Raw genomic sequence first — 12,816 nt, 5'->3', positions numbered from 1 at the left:
AAACGTATCAGTCCAACGAGCGGGGGAAAAAGGAAAACAAAACCGACCGATCAAGGTACTGGCACCTAAAAGGTAATACAATATTTTTGTTTTAATGTGTAGGTCTTATGTTTATGAATTACTGGATATGCCTCTTTTGCGACACGGCGACACGAAGGAGCATCATAATTCCGACGTAGAAAGGAGCACCTCCTTTCCACGTTCTAGAGGACTGTACATAAGTCGGAAACTGTTCCAGGGCATTTAAACAATAGGCTAATTAGCAGACCCAGTATGCTGACCTTACCTTGATGGCTGGCCTCTAGCTCTTAGTCACATCGATCCTAGTCTTCATTATCTCTCTCTGATTCCATTCATTTACAAACACACGCAATAAACATACGTTAATTAGTCTGGATAATGCTGTGATAGGTCACGTGACTGGCGTATAAAGGTATCTATAATATTATATGGCCATTAGAGTGAGGGGGTGGGTTAGGGGGCGAGGGTGAGGGGGTGAAGACTGTCAGAAAAGATCAATAAGTTGAATAGATCATCACGCAGCTTAACATGCATGAACACCTTAGCAGGTGACATACTGAAGAAACTATGAAGCTGGGTTTTCAATTCCTTGAACAATTATGATAAATATAAGCTTAGTATAAGGTATTGTATGCCGCTCTCGTATGATAAATATAAGCTTAGTATAAGGTATTGTATGCCGCTCTCGTATGATAAAATAAGCTTAGTATAAGGTATTGTATGCCGCTCTCGTATGATAAATATAAGCTTAGTATAAGGTATTGTATGCCGCTCTTGTATGGCGTAAACCACGTTACATCTCCATATGCTTCGACAGAACTTTGGATATTATTATTAATAGTATATGTGTGAAAACAGATCTTATCAAAATAAACATAATAAATTCTAGTTCATTTACCTGTATTTTTTTATGATTGTAATGAATTGTTAGCCCTACTTGAGGTTAGATAAGTACCATTATTAAACCCTACTTTGTATGTAGGTTTCATGATTCATCGATTCTTGGAAACATAACGGTCGCTCAGATACCTCGAACCCGCTTATTTATTAGGTACTGTTGCATGACTGATAAATACATGAAACCATTGTATATGATAACAAATCTATAACAAGAATAGCTGAAATGTGCAAAGCAATATTCCAAATTTTGAGAACAGATCATCCACCTTTTTTCCAAAAAGGATTATCATAAATTTACGTGTTTTAAAATGAATCTCATCACAGAAGTAATTTGGGTACCATACATAGATATATATTGATATATACACACATATATGTCAATGCACGCATTTAGTATAGATGTTACGATTGTATATATACGCCTTGCATATTCAAATTACATGTCGGCCCGATGCGATCTGCGTGACCGCGCATACTAACCAGTATCCAAATCAATAACATTGATACTATGGTATTGATATGCGTCTACCCCTCGTAGACCACGTGTTAATTAAGATATGGTGTATGGGTAAATGTATAGCAGGTCAGGCAGAGGGGAGGCTGTTATCGAGTAAGCAATTAGATTAGGCTATTAATTGGATGGCGTCGTGCATAAACACTATATGTGTCGATCAGTAGGTGAAGCTATTTCCCCGTTAACAATTTCGCTAAACAAGCTAAATTGGAAGAATTTATTTATAGAGGTGTGCGTTAAGAAAAGTGATTAGCAATTGTATTTGTGCTTTTGCGATTTATCGTATAGGCCTATTAAGTGTTTTCAAAAGTAAAATTTAATAACCTGTCAGCTATAATAACATTTCCCCCCACTCAAGTTTCGATATGAAATACAGATTCAGAATAACGTGTCCCGTGATGCCACTACCGCAGCATCTGTTCAAAATGCACTGCAGTAATTCCTCTGAAAACAACTAAAATTGCTCATTATAAAAGTATAAAAGGGTCTTCTGTAGAAGTACAACATTCCATTTAATGCATGGGAAGTGAAAGTGTGTCGATACAAACAAATGGCTTTTCTTCTTAAATATTGATTTGATTTACTTTGATTCATGTATTTATTCACGGTAAAGACCCAGTTCAGCTGATTGACTGTTTTACAATGGGGCTATGCATATACAATAGAAATACAAAGTAACCATACAAACTAAACCATATATCATATAAAGAATAACAAAATAGTAGAATTACTGATGACACACCGAGTAGCGATAAATTATATGAGATTAGTATGCAAGAATTTTGTTATAATTTGGTTTTAACAAGAATATCGGTAACCTACTTTTATGTAGTACTGTCAAATATTTACGTACGATTTTAAACAAATCCTTTGGGAAAAAAAATTGAGAATAAGTGTTACAACAGAAAAAAAGAAAGGAACTAAAGACGCATAATTTTGTTGGCAGCAAGTAAAACAACGTGGCACGGCTTTAAATATGAAAGCCACGAATAAAGAGTACATAGTTCAATTCTCAGAATAGAATGAAGATAAATAGCATCATTGGTAATCAAAGATCATATACATGATCGCATAGTCTGCTGAACGTTGATATAACAAAATTCCAGCTTTCCACTTAAACACAGATTCATGAAGAATTGATGCGAACATGAATAACTTACCACATATCACAGCGACAAAACATGATTATAGAATTTCCGCGAGATAATAATAATCCAAGCACAGCATTAAGAGCACTGAGACTCCCAGCAGAGATGCAATAGTAGCTCAGTCATATCACATGACACGCACGCTTGGTGGCGCACTCTTCATTGAATGCTGGAATTACGCGGGAAAAGATTTGATGTTAGGTCCGTGGTGGAAAACAGACGATCGGTCGAATGAGGGGGGATAGTAGGTAGCGGACTGCTTGGCTGGTTCATTACGTACAAACTTACCACTGCGCACAGCGCTGCTCGACCATAGGGTATCTCAAGAAAAACATATTCACTTTAGATGTAGTTAGGCGTTAATGGTCTGCATGCAAACGATGACCCGTTTTGAAAACAGCGTTTAACATACCTAACGTAGAGCACACATATGGAAAACAATAACTGACGAAATTATAACTCTGCCTCATAAGCATGACGAGTATCTAAATACATGAAAAGTGTTGAATGCGAATTGTGCACAACACGCCAAATAGAATGACATCTGTTCATATCACATCATCGTCAATAGGAAGCAGTTGGTGAAAAATTGCAAGTATTTCACGTTCTTATTTTTTACTAAAAGTAGAAAATGCAATTTCATCGTCAGGGCAAGCATCAATGGACGTCACAGCGTACACATTGTTAAAATCATATCACTGATAAATATGACAAAAATGGTGAAATACAAATGGAAAAGAAATTAATTACAAGCAGTTTAGAGAAAGAGAGAAAGCCAGTGATGGAAGAGTTAAGAAAATCAAAATAATGATACATGTACACAAAAAAAAGGGGAAACAGTGGAGACGAAGAATATTTTTCAGACAGGGAGGGGAGTCTGGGCCATACATAATTTGTTTGTATACTCGTCATGTAATTATTAACAAGGAAAACGCGTTAGGCCTTCACATAAGTTAAACCAAAATCAAGTTATCACATGTTTTCCCCAATTTGCTCTATCCATTCAATCCCACGATGCTGTTTTGAACTATATGACACATGTAATCACATATTCAGTTTCCTTATCAGAGGAAAACGGCAAACAAACATTTCCCTCTACCCAACGTAAGGAATAAACCGCAAATCAAATATTATTATCGCGAAAATGAAATGAGATGAAAAAGTGTACCCTGTAGTACAGTGTATAGGCAGCAGTATCGGCACGCACACGGATCAGTGATCTGCTCGTTTTCCCGCCTTTTCTTAGCTGGCTCGCTCCTGTGTCGTCCGCATTCATCCATGCAACCTGCTATTATGATGCGTTGCAAAATGAATTTAGATTTGTGTTTGACGGGAGCTGTGAGTCCTGATAAGCTTTGATTTACATCAAACCAGTGTAGAGCAGAAAGTATGATTAAATCAATGCAGAGCACGTTCACACTGTCTAAGATGTGAGATGGTGGTATTGAGATGGAGATACATAAGATGCGATTGCGATTGGTATTGTGCTGGTGGACGAAATATTTATACTCATGACAACACGAAATATTCATGGCTATTGCAACATTGTCCCACTGATGTTGAATTGTATTGAAGCAGACAAAATAAAAGAAACAGCATGTTTTTTCGGTCATATTTCATTCAATTTTTCAGCAGTTTGTTTCTCAGATTGTTCAGCTTTCTTTTATAGTAGCTGAACCTTTCCTGAGGAAGAACAGATCATATTTGTAAGTTGATTTTCTTCTTGAATAGTCCTTGTAGAATATTTAAGTGTTTTGTGTCTTTATGTGTTTATGATGTTTGTGTTCTATATTTGATGATCGTAAATGAAACCAAACCTAACAAACCAGTTATCTATTAAGGTTTGATTTTTCTTTAAGCTGACTTTCGAAATTCCCAAGAGCAAAGGAAGTGAACAAGACTGTTCTGCTGCTTAGATGGAGATGTAGCGGATGATCTATCACTCACTTAGCAGAGAATGTATTGGGCAATGGGAACGCACTATAACCGTCAAACCGTCATTAAGATGAAACACATTCCAATGCAGGTGGCATTGACTACACTGCGTTAAATATAAATGAGGATATAAATAGACTGGTTTGTGTGAACGCGGTGAGTAGTGCTAGTCTAGACTAATGCACGGAAATCAAATTAATTACGGACATGAAAACATTTATCACAAACTGTTTAGTTATAGCTCTCCCTTGAAGATTGATCAAATTGAATTATAGTGATATATTTAGTGAAGGACTGTTTGTTTATTGACTTCATCATTTTTGAAAGTATTGAATTATATTGTTGATTAATCTATACCATTAATCATCTATTTACCGAGTGCAATGGTTTCGTGTCAATTACCGATATTGTTTTACTGATCAAGCACCTACTAACACAATGATACAATTAATAGAAAATGAAAGTCGAAGGACTGTTTACCACTGTTATGGATATAATGGTATAGTGTCTTTCGGATAAAGTTTCCCAAAGATATTTTCTGTTTGGGTTTAGTCTTGGAAGAATGCGAATAGGATCTGAATAGGATCATTACCCGCTATTCTTTATAATGTCCTTTATTGATTCCCCAACCAAAAACAGGCTTTTTAAAAAAAAAAGTAGTTTTCTAACATAGCTCCCTCTTTGTACAATACACTCCCCAAATATGTTACTTCAAGCTTCTCTTTTTCAAATCTTTAAAAAGAAATGTCAATTTATGTGGTATAATAACATGGCTGTTATAATAATAATAATATATAATTTTTAAATAGCGCTTAATACAAATGTCTCTAAGCGCTTTACAAATATATTATTACCTGTTTATTTATTTTCCTTACTTTTGTAACTCTCGCAATGTTATTGTTTATATATGTCACTTAATATTTGTACATTTATATGTTTTAGTATTTTATGTTTTTCTTTGTTGTTATTGTTGTTGTTGCTGTTCATGTTTGTTTTATATTGCAGCAGTGCATCACTTTGAAGCTTCTTGTAACTGAATGAACTGCCCTGTTTTGTAAAGAGGACATGAATAGATAAAGAATAAATATTAAATATATTCCCATCCTCGCTTCACATCTTCCCTAGATCAACCCCCATCAATTTCATTCGAACCGTAATACCATCATTAATACAGTCAAACCTGCTTTAGTGACCACCTGTCTACAAGGACCACATTTTTTAAATTTCCCTTGAAGATGGTTTCTCATTGTAAAATGTACTAAAGGAACCCGTCTACAAAGACCACTATTTGTGTTTCCCTTGGGCGGTCGCTGTAGACAGGTTTGACTGTATATAATATTTATAGACACCTACCGATGCCGGTTTCAATAAAGTCTTAATGAAGTTATTGAACTTGATGGTATATGGTATCTGTAATGAGAATATGATGATGGTGATGTAATACATACATTCAACAATAATTGAAATATTTTCCTTTTTCTTGTTTTTTCTTCATTTTTCATTATTTTAAATAAATATGTTTCATTCTCAGTGATTGTACTAGTTCAAGTTCAAGTTTTATTTATCTTTCTTTCATAACACACTTTACAAATATGACATGAATATAACAAGTTTACAGAATATGGCGTACTAATATGCAAATACTTTTTCAAACTCAAATAAATAAATGAAATACCTGCATTTAATATGTTGATATAGTTGCACTGTGGATAAAAGATAACATGACTACTTCAGTGCAATTACTTTCCCAAAGTTCAAAATCAGGTAAGTCACTCTTAATCACTAAACATCGTATAGAATCCAATAGATAGAGACAGGGCTTTTTGCTATGTATTTCAAAGTTTACTGAATAAGCAAATGTACTTTTTCATTTTTTATTCAGAGTATGTTTTCACAGTAGCATCTGTATTTTTGTATAGTACATCTAAGATCAATATACTCCTGAGGGTATTACAGTCCTTTCCTCGGTCTCTCTGTTTACACACGCACTTTCCAAAAACTCCTGATGGTCCATTCATGTTAAAGCATTACTCATTTCACACCTAATATCCGGTTCTAAAAACACCCAGCTCCAATCCAGCCAGCACGACAATCATCATGGTTCGTCATTATGATTGCTATACCAGTCAATGACAGGTGCGCCTGTATATACACGTGCTATTGTTAGAAACATGTTCCGCGTGTTAAACAACAGTCTGTCTTCTTGCCCAATCGATCCTGAACAGAAAAGTAGTTTGGTATATGCTTCCCAGAATAGTCTGGTGGCGTAGCTGCTCGGCAATGGGGGGGGGGGGGGGGGGGGGGGGGGGGCGTGAAGGGCAGCAGCAACTTTTAAAAAAAATGGGCGAATAAAATATGAAAGCATTGTTTCCTCAGTTTATTCACACACAACATAGAGCACCAAGAATGAGAGCCATTTTGAGATTCAACATTTGGATCGTTCTTTATGATCAACTGTAATAACTCGATTTTATTCCTACATTCAACTATTGAAGCTATTTTTATCGCTCTATATTTAAAACATAGAGAGAGAAAGACAAGGAGATAGGGAAAGCAATGCAAAGACGAAGGTTACGCGGTGCCTTCTACCCGCTCTTTTCGGATTCGATCGCCTTGTTCTCTTGTATTCTATCAACCCACCTCTGCCCCCTCCCAGTAGCCCCCCCCCCCCCCGGCTCACAATGCCTGGGCCCTTGCTTCACCACTGCTCACAGCCGTGTTATAATGAATGGATACTCACCGTCTGCAGTACTCGTGATCGATATACTCTTAAGTACATACAACCTACATCAAATGTTTGGAATGTGGACAAAAAGGGAGTAAAACACTGACCTTGGAATTTGTATTGCATATCACGTCGCAATGTGTATTCACGTGGATATCAACTTGGTGTTATCCGTTCATTAAAGTTACGTGTACACATAGTGAATATATCGGCATGTATATAATGATATAAAGATTTCATCAAGCAATATCTGTGAGGGTTATCAGTAGAAAAATTGTTTTTGAGTACGCATACTAAATCAAAGTTTTCTCACAGATTCTGTTATGTAGATATTTATTTTGAACGTTTCCCATGAGATGGTTACATACAAAAGAAGAAGATATGTGAAGAAGGGGAAAAAGGAGGAGAAGGAGAAGAAGAGGAAGAAGAGACAGAAGAAGAAAGAAAAGGAAAAACGTGTTATGAAGAGAGCATTCGCTTACCTTGGTAGGGTTCCCTAAAACAATCTGTAGACGCTGAGAAAAGAAAAGAAGAGAAATTATGATAATGAAATTGCGGGTAAAAAAAGAAAACTGCTAAGACCAGATATCATCTACATGTTGGTATCATTAAACAAAGAAACCACCTCCATGCCATTTGACTCAAAACTCTTTCTGTGTCAAAGTAAAACATAAGTGGTGAATTTATTATTTCATATCTAACGAGTTTTCACTCCTAGCTCTCCTGTTTATGGGTTTCATTTGTCTGATGTATTTTACATGCGAACAATACATGCTTAAGTCAGTCAGTCATAGCAAGATTGTATTTGTAGTTTGATTCAACTGGTGTATTTTTCACATGAATAATACTTGGCAAAATAAAAAGTCAAACATCATGAATGTCAATACAGGAGTGGCTCAGGGTTCAATCCTTGGGCCCTTCCTGTTTACAGTCATGATAAACGATCTTCCCACGCATATAAGTAAAGGGAATGTTTATATGTACGCGGATGACACGACAATATCCGTTTATGGAAACAGTCAAACAGATATAGAAATCCAGCTTAAAAATGTAATGCAAGAAGTAAATGAATGGGTTGACAGAAACAAGTTGATTCCCAATCCAGAGAAGACCAAAGTCATGCTAATAGGCTCAAGACAAAAATTACATCGTTTTTCAAATCTAAAGTTGCATGTTACATTAAAAGGTAAATCTGTTGAATGTCTGATGAATCTAGGTGTCTAGGTGTAACCATAGACTCTAGCCTTGACTTTAAGATACATACTGAAAAGGTGTATTTAAAGGTGAAACAAAAACTAGGTGTAATAAGAAGATTAAAAACATATTTTTCTACTAAACAATTATCTGATATATATTGGGGGTACATTATACCCCATGTTCTTTACTGTTGTAATGTATGGTCGCGCAGAAGTGTCGGGAATTTCAATACCTTAAACAAATTACACAAAAGAGCTGCCTACATAGTATCAAATAAGTCATGGAATATACCGTCCCTTGATGTATTACAGTCACTATGCTGGCCAACTCTTGATAAATTGTTCTGAGAAAACAATGTGCTGTTTAATGTATAAATGTGTAAATAGAATAACACCCGGAATCGTTCATGACAGATTCATACTCGTCGACGATGTTTCAAAACGAATAACTCGCAACACAGATAAGAAAATGTTGCGATTGCCAAAATGTAAAACAAAATTTTACAGGAAGTCATTCATTTATTCAGGGAGTGAAATTTGGAATGATCTTCCACTTGAACTTAAAGAAGCACAGAACCTAGCATTCTTTAAGAGAGCTCTAAAAGAAAATCTCACATGATAATGTGTTCTTCTGCATAGTTGATTTTTATCATGTTACTTTACTCCATTACCATACAATGTTTAATTTATTTTTCATAGTTGATTTTATCATTATCTATTCAGTTTTTGTCATGTTACTTGACTCCATTACAATACAATGCTTACAATTATGAACAGTTGTTCTTTTGTGTAATATTATATTCAGTTAATGTATTTCCATGTATTTGTTTAACTTATTTTCATAGTTGATTTTATCATTATTTATTATGATTCAGTTTTGTCCTGTTACTTGACTCCATTACCATACAATTCCTACAATTATCATTAATGAACTGTTTTCTTTTGTGTAATCTTATACTCAGTTAATGTATTCCCATGTTTTTGTTTAACTTATTTTTTAGTTGATTTTTATTATTATCTAAACCATGCATACATTGTGTTAAATGTTTAATAATCCGATATTGTACAGTTCTAATTGTAATTTATGTAATTTATTAATGTGCTGTTTTTATAATCAGGGCTCTGTGGAAGACCAGGTTTTTATTTTTGTAAACTGAACAGACTTCCCTGAATAAAGGAGTGAAATAAATCAATAAAAAAAAAATTAAGCTCGCAAATTGAAGAACATTTGGTCTAAATCAATCGCACTTATCAATCATAATGGAACTATAAAGATTTCATTTTAATGAAATTAAATGCACTACACATGAGAAGGAATATGATACGATCGAAATTCAACATGTTTGTTTTGAGTGATAAGTATGAAGAAAGGGACGTACATAATCCAATATAATAATATGTCAAGGTGTAAAAACAAACAACTGACGGATTTTTCTCTCCATATTTTACACAATGTTTGTTAATGCATGGTCTGTTCTGACAATAAATGTGGTTAGTGAAGTGATTTTTTTTTGTTTTTCTATAATGCGTATCGCTTTGGTAGATTGTTCGTCTTGTTTGCTTATGTATGGAACAGACAAGGCACCTATCAAACAAGCAAACGTATCGCTTCACAATCATGTAAGCATTGTAAATGCAATTTAGGATTTACGAATATAATTAAGGAATAGTACTATCAATGCCTAAAACAACGAAAAAGACGTGGAGAGTGAGATAAATATATATATATAAGGAGAATGTGAGCCAAAGAGATAGAGATATAAACATACTTCATTACTGATTCAATCAAAGATTGAAGACGTATATACTGTGAGGCCAGCTAGACCGTGAACATAGAAAAAAGGAAATAACCGCAACTAAATCAGGATTATTTATAAGACGAATTTGCATTTAAAACGATCAAGTGAAGATGTCGAATTATATCAAATAGCTTATTCAAAAAACGATGTAGATTCAAGAAGATATATACTATGTTAACAAAGTTTGCTACATACTGCTGAATTACTACAGTTCTCAGGAAGCGCCAACAAACCAAAGAAAAGGTGTCAACGCACTTGGTTTGTATATCATTATCATCAGACTGATCTGGTGATGTGATACGATCAAATGATTGTTGAGAGGATAGGAAGCAAGTTCTTTTGTATTAGTGATGTGGACTATGTGGTACAACTTTCAAAAATGATAAAGAATAAGAAGAAGTAGAAGTAGAAGAAGGAAAAAAGAGGAAGATGAAGAAATGGGTAGGAAGATAAATGAAAGGATGGAAAGCAAAAGAGGAAGATGAAGAATATGATGAAGAAGAGGAAGGAGATGAAGAAGGAGAAGGAGGAGGAGGAGGCGAAGAAGAAAAAAGGATGATGAAGAAGAAGAAGATGAAGAAAAACAGGATAAGAATATTAATGGGGCAGAATGTGAACGAAAACAAGGCAATGACGAAGGTCGTCATTGCAAAGAAGAAGAAGAAGAAGAAGAAGAAGAAGAAAGAGGAGGAGGAGGAGGCGAAGAAGAAGAAGAAGAAGAAGAAGAAGAAGAAGAAGGAGGAGAAGAAGAAGAAGAAGAAGATGAAGAAGAAAGAGGAGGAGGAGGAGGCGAAGAAGAAGAAGAAGAAGAAGAAGAAGAAGAAGAAGGAGGAGAAGAAGAAGAAGAAGGAGGAGAAGAAGAAGAAGAAGAAGAAGAAGAAGAAGAAGAAGAAGAAGAAGAAAGAGGAGGAGGAGGAGGCGAAGAAGAAGAAGAAGAAGAAGAAGAAGAAGAAAGAGGAGGAGGAGGAGGCGAAGAAGAAGAAGAAGAAGAAGAAGATGAAGAAGAAGAAGAAGAATTAGAAGGAGGAGGAGGAGGAGGCGAGGAAGAAGAGTGCACGATTTGCATGATTTGCATTCTTTCAAGTGAAATAAAAAATAACCAATGAGTAATGTGATAAGGAATCCTATCGTTCTATCCTCAGCAGATGCAATTACATTACGCTGTGTTATCTTATCGTTCCCATGGGAATACTTCATGAATAAACATCACTTTCTGAGTTCCCCAGCTATGATTTATTACATTAAACCCAGCACATGTTGAATAGTGAAAGCATCGAATCAAGTTAAAATCTAACTAAATTTCTGTTCACTAAAAGTCCATTCTTGCGACACCATTCGCATACTTCCAAACAAACATCGACACATCGTTGTGTGGTAAGAATGTTCCATAGGAATCGGACACTTACCCAGTCATAAAAACATGAATGGCAGGAAAACATACACGATGAAGCGGTTGGGGGAGGTGACGGAATGCAGCAAATTTATGAGATACATTCTTCTCCCCCTTTCCCCATCAATCCTCCCCATTTATCATTTTCCTCTTCTCCTCCTCCTCCTTCTCCTCCTCCTTCATTTTATCTTCCTTTTCCTCACTTTCCTATTTTCCTTCTCCTGCTCTTTGGGCCTTGTCACACACAAGTTCACCAGATATTGGAAAATATGAACATGGGTTTAACTAGATAACGGATAATGTGTCTGGTATGCATGCAACCTAGCAGTGAATCAGTGTCATGTTAGATTAACTCCCTCGTTAAGTATAACACAAAATGAGACTGCGTTATGACTGCCAGCTATATTGATACAAGTACCTCCCCGAAATATGGGTTAATGACCACAAGATAGATCCCTTGTAGTCGATTACAGCGTCGTGGCGCCAAATGTAAATTGCGCGGGAAACATGGTATCATTTGCTGTCTGCTCCATGTCACAAGATTGTAAGATAGTCATTAATCTCAGCCTGCGATACGATCAATGTTCATCTTCATATTATGCAAATATAACTAAGCTTGGGTTCAACGACTGTACGAGTCTACATGGGATGTCAGGAAACCAATTTTGCAGAGCCATTTTCAATTTCAAAATTTTAAGGGAATAAATCATCAAGTTTGATCATTTTCACACGGTCAAGCAAATTTACCGCTTTAATACAGAGTTTGGGGCAATCTTGTTCTTGAATACTACTTTCTAGCATACATGTATGTTTATCACTTGCATTGCCTTTCCATTCAAAGTTATAAACGAAACATTCACTTGCAAATTTACTTTGACAACCTGTCCTTAGCTTGACACAACTCCAATAAAAATATTTCATCAATATAAATACATCTTGTATTATTATACAAGATGTGACACATTGTCATGGTAAAGTAGAAGAAGAATGTCAAGAACAAGTACAAGGATATATCAAGGAAAAACAATGTTAATGTTGTTAATCTTTGTTCGTTTGATTATTTCTTCTTTCTTTCTTCAAAGGTTTTTGGAGGTGGTAGGGGCGGACATACATGTAGGCCCTCCTTTATTTGTCTGTCTGTCTCCCCCCCACCCCTCTCTCGGTTTCTGTTCTTCCGAACATTCTGAC

This window comes from Strongylocentrotus purpuratus, unplaced genomic scaffold, assembly GCF_000002235.5.
Source record: "Strongylocentrotus purpuratus isolate Spur 01 unplaced genomic scaffold, Spur_5.0 spur5_contig_856, whole genome shotgun sequence".
NCBI classification, from domain to species: domain Eukaryota; kingdom Metazoa; phylum Echinodermata; class Echinoidea; order Camarodonta; family Strongylocentrotidae; genus Strongylocentrotus; species Strongylocentrotus purpuratus.
This window is presented reverse-complemented; position numbering follows the sequence as displayed.